The sequence below is a fragment of the Arachis hypogaea genome, chromosome 13 (assembly GCF_003086295.3).
Source record: "Arachis hypogaea cultivar Tifrunner chromosome 13, arahy.Tifrunner.gnm2.J5K5, whole genome shotgun sequence".
NCBI classification, from domain to species: domain Eukaryota; kingdom Viridiplantae; phylum Streptophyta; class Magnoliopsida; order Fabales; family Fabaceae; genus Arachis; species Arachis hypogaea.
Genome location: NC_092048.1, coordinates 140,431,451 through 140,437,021, shown reverse-complemented (window position 1 = coordinate 140,437,021; position 5,571 = coordinate 140,431,451). Strand labels below are relative to the sequence as shown.

The 5,571-nt window shown below is 32.3% G+C and overlaps 1 pseudogene; it reads left to right on the top strand.

The window, feature by feature from the left end:
• The first annotated feature begins 807 nt into the window (after positions 1–807).
• On the top strand, positions 808–3,482 carry LOC112792228 (ABC transporter G family member 1-like; annotated as a pseudogene).
• Positions 3,483–5,571: the final 2,089 nt, after the last annotated feature.

The window sequence follows — 5,571 nt, the reverse complement described above, 5'->3', positions numbered from 1 at the left end:
ATTTGCATGTGAGTGTTCCAAGTGGAAAGAAATATGCATATGGTCGGAAACCAATATTGAAGGGCCTAACTGGCTATGCCAAGCCAGCCCAACTCTTGGCTATTATGGGTCCTTCTGGCTGCGGCAAGTCCACCCTTCTTGATGCCTTAGCTGGTAATTCCTTTTCTTAGGGCTCCACCTAATTACCTAAATAACTTTTTTATTCTATATATTCAAATTATATATATATATTAGCTGATAGAATTTTTATAACCAATATTAGTATTTAAATTTATGTTTGGAAGTAAGGCTGAGACTGAAAGACTAAAATACTAGGAGATGAAAATTTAGAGATAGAGACTAAATTTATTCTCTGTATTATTTGATATAAAATATATTGAATTTAGTTATGTCTTAGTATTATGTTTTTTTAAGATAAATATAGAGATCGAAGAATAAATTTAAAATTTAAAAAGTTAAATAAAAATGTTTTTTTAAAAAAAATATTATTAATGTTTGAACTCTATCTCTAAAAACTTCAGTTTCCTGAGTCTTTACTTTTTTCAATAGTAACTCATGTTAATTTCTGAATTGATTTCTATAAATAGCTTGTTGATTCTGTATGTTAATTTGTTAAGATTTAAATTTTTTGTCTAGATTTCATATGACTAAGACCTACTAGATCTCTTATAAGTTTGATTGACTTTCTAACATCCTCACAAAGCCGACAAGTTCAATTTGAAAATTGTAACTCTAAGAGCAACAATCAAATTTTTGTAGTTATACTAAATCAGTACATTATTAATGGAGATTAACTAAAAAATTAATATGAATTACAATTATAAAATTTGAGGTCTAATTTAACTAAATCAGTACACCAATTGCATTCTCAACATTTTTTACACCATAGGAAGATTGGGTTCAAACACAAAGCAAACAGGGAAGATTCTGATTAATGGTCGGAAAGAAGCACTCGCTTATGGAACATCGGTGAGTAAAACACACCAACAACGTTCAATATTATAGCCCAAGTTAGTTGGGTTTTATTTTATTCACTAGAATGCGGTCCAATTTGGTTCAATCTAGTTTAATCTCTTTAATTTCAATTCTATTAATTACTTAATTAACTAATTGTTTATATTTTGAAATGAGGCATACGTAACACATGATGATGCCGTATTAGCAACACTGACAGTTGGAGAAGCAGTGAACTACTCAGCACAGCTTCAATTTCCAAACTCAATGTCGAAGAGAGAGAAGGAAGAGAGAGCAATCTCTACAATCACCCAAATGGGTCTGCAAGATGCCACCAACACAATGATTGGAGGGTGTTTGTCGAAAGGCCTCAGTGAAGGACAAAAGAGGAGACTCAGCATTTGCATTCAGATTCTCACCAGCCCAAGTCTTCTCCTTCTTGATGAACCAACTAGTGGACTTGATAGTGCTGCTTCCTACTATGTCATGACTAGAATTGCAAGTCTAAAGGCAAGAGATGGCATCAAAAGAACCATTGTTGCATCCATTCATCAACCTAGTAGTCAGCTTTTTCAACTCTTTCAAGACCTTTGCCTTCTCTCTTGCGGTGAGACTGTATATTTTGGCCCAACTTCTGCAGCTACAAAGGTTCGTTGTTTAGTTCTCAAAAATGTATAGCAGCACAATGCTCTCCACATTTATAACTTACAGTGTAAATTATTGTAACTTTCCAAGAGTTATATTGCAAAATGTAAATAACTAAATCGTTGTAACTTCATAAGTAGAGACAAGGCATTTTGGTGAATAATGTTGTAAAGGACAATCAGGAAAATCTTGTTTTTTTTTTTTTAGTCTTTGTTAATGTAAAGAAATTCCCTATTTTGGTTGAATATAGTTTTTTGCTTCACGTGGCTTTCCTTGTCCACCTCTCCACAACCCTGCTGACCATTTCTTGAGGATCATAAACAAGGATTTCAAAATGGTGAGAAAGTAATTAAAGATTTCAATGCTTAACTAGAGCGCATTATTTGTGGCAACTGCAAATTTATATATCTTACTCTTTCTAGGTCGAAGAAGACTGTTTCCACATAGGAATGAAGAATGAAGATACCGTTAAGATCCTTGTGAAGTTTTATTCATCATGTAAAATTAATAAGCAAGTTCGGAAGGAAGTAGCAACAATATGTGAAAAAGTATGCAGTTAACACATTCTTTGATCAAAGAGCAGCGATGTACATGAAGGACTAACTTTTTGATGAATTCAGGAATATGGTTTTGTGGAGAGGAAAAGAAGACAAGCTTCGTTTATAACTCAGTGCAACATTCTTTTGAGAAGATCTTCGCTACACTTATTTCGTGATGTAAGCAATTACTGGTTACGCATAGCAATCTTTACCATAGCAGCTGTAAGTCTGGGCACTATCTTCTTAGATGTCACTTCAAGTGATGCATCAATTCAGGTAACGAACACGGAGACAAACCAAAAACAAAGCAATCATGGCATTTGAAGCATCACAGCATATATGAATAGTTATTTTTATTATGCATGTATATTGCAGGCTAGAGGATCTCTGGTCTCTTTTGTTGCATCAGTCCTAACTTTCATAACCCTTCTTGGTGGATTCCCCCCATTTGTGGAGCAAATGAAGGTAAAGAATTGCTCTCAAACAATGTAGTTTAAAATTGGTTTAATTCCTAGTTTAGGATGTATTGGTGGATGTTTTAGATAGAATATGTAAATTGAACCTGTTATACTAGAGAATTCAATTCAATCAATTAATGTAAGCATAACACAAACATCCTGTCAATAATGTAAACACTATATGTCTATATATATATATATATATATATATATATATAACACCCTATCTACAATATTGGTGACTGTTTCTTTTAGGTATACCAGCGTGAGAGATTGAATGGCCATTATGGTGTTTCTGCATTTGTGATCGGCCAAACACTATCTCCTGTTCCATATAGCATTAATGTCACTGATTCCGGGAGTAATAGCCTACTACCTCTCTGGACTCCACAGAGGCCTTGAACGCTTCATGTATTTCTCTTTTGTGTTATTTGCATGTGTGATGTGGGTTGAAAGCCTCATGATGGTTGTTTCAAGTGTTTTCTCCAACCCCAACATGGGAATCACAATCTGTGGTGGAATTGTGGGAGTGATGATCCTAACTGCTGGGTTCTATAGGCTGCCAAATGATCTTCCAAAACCATTTTGGAAATATCCCATGTACTTTGTTTCTTTTCATAAGTATGCATTCCAAGGACTGTTCAAGAATGAGTTTCTTGGATTAACGTTGGCTAGAGATCAAGGTGGAGACAGAGGCACCTATCTTGGTGATAAAGAGATACTGAGAAATATATGGCAAGTGGAAATGGGACACAATAAGTGGGTTGATCTTGCTATCATGTTTGGGATAATTGTTTTCTATAGGGTCATGTTCTTGGCAATCACCAAGATTAAAGAGAAGATAAAGGCTTGAAAGCCCAAATGTTAATATGTGTTTAGGCTTGCATTGAGTTGGGATCATATATTTGGAATTGCATTGCATCAGTACCAGGCCACCAACACCAAACATCCAAACCCTTGCTAGTTTTGCAATGCAATGACATGGGCTTATTTAAAGCAAATGAAACTTGATGGACCAATAACACACATGATCATAATCATGTTCAGGCTTAGTGGATAGGAGGCCTGGTTTGATTGGCAAAGGAATTGCCTCCTAATTGCCCACACCTAGGTTTGAGGTTTATGATCCTCAATTCCTCCCCAATGAGAGTTAAAAAAATAATTTTATAATAATAAAAAAAATTAGCTAATATTGATTGATTAAAAATTAGTTTTTTATACTATTCATAATTTATTGGTAATTATGGTAAATAATTTGTAGTTCAACTTTAAAAAATTGAGAAATAAAATATGAGTATATACCTTTATTTCTCAGAAATAAAAAATAATACATAGCATATTTTTCTAATACTCACACGCCAATTCATATAAAAGAATACAAAAAAAACGTCTAAATTAACATATGAAAATAAAAAGTATAAATTAGCATATTATTTCTATTTCATCTACACTCCCAACCTAAATTACAAGAAACAATTTTGATACCAATTACAGACAGTAAAAGTACAAAACTAAAAATAATATAATTTTGTTATATATGATGTTTTACCATTACAAAATACAAATATACACATTTCCTTTTTAGTCACAACAGAAAGTAATAAGTGTTAAAGGGGCAACCAACCCGTGCAAATTAATTATTTATTATTGTGGAACTATAGTTGTAGCGCACGAAACGCAATAGGTTCAAACTTTTTTTAAACAGGGAGCAAGATGTTTAGTAAGTGTAGAGTTTCGGCAACCAATTTGCAAACCTTAAAGATAAGGCTCTAATTATTCTAATAATAATAAATTCAAATTAGAACTCACACCCGTGTGCATCAACAACTAATGTTGGTGTGTTTGCATTTGGTGAGCCAATAATCATAATAATCGCCATATTAGTTTCATCATGTCTGTATAAGTAACAAAACCAGCCCATTTTATATTAATCATCCTTTTGCATCCTAGACATGGCTATATATTTTATTAATTTAATTTGGACTAATATATAGTAGAAATATCAGATAAATATGCATGAAGCAAAAAATTAAAAAGTAAAAATAAAAAATTGAAGAATGAGATAGGTTTTTTTGCTGCTTGCCCACCTCATATATAGTTGGCCTAGTTATGCCTGTGCTGCAATTTCGAGATTTAAGCTGATTTCAACTTTCAGCGTTGGTGATGCTTATGGTTTCATTCAATCATTCATTCCATTTGCTATTATTGTATTCCTAACTTTGAAATAAATAATAGTTTTGTTCAGGAGCATCCATGTATCAATCTGAGGCTTATTTTATTTATTAAATTATTGAGCATAATAATATATTTCATATCTTTTGCTTTTCTTCAAATATTTATATTTTTCTAGTAGTTTTATGCTATTCTTAAACATTCTCACCAATTTTATATTTTTCTCGCATATTCTAACAACATATTAGAAAAAGAAGTTAATTAAATAGTAAGGCCGTGATTGATTTAGGTTCATCAATCATCAGAAGCATTCAACTGAGATTTCATACGGATGGCTTTGGATTTTATTTCTCCAGTCTCTTGGGGAAATAGATGAGCGTAACTTTGATCCCTTATTTTATTTTGGATAAGCTTTTCTAATGTAAAAATGTTGGTAAAGTAAAAAAAAAAAAAATTAATTACTTTTAAATCAAGACAATAAAATCACTTCACATAAAGATTTATTATTATTATTATTTTGCACACTTTCCAAAAAATTGAATTAGTCCCCTTATTTCTAGAAATAATTAATGGCAAGAAGAAGACAAATCGGAAGTCAAATGGGTCCTAAATAATTGATTTGCATTATTATTTCAAGTTTTCAACCCATATTATTATATACACAACTTTTATATGTTCACATTTTCTTTTTGTTGATTAAGGCCAACAATGCAAGATTGCAAGCTGGTTCTTGGAAGGAATCCTTTAAAAATCACAAACTCGGGGATATTTTGATTTTGGAAAACCGGTCGTTTCTCTCTAGA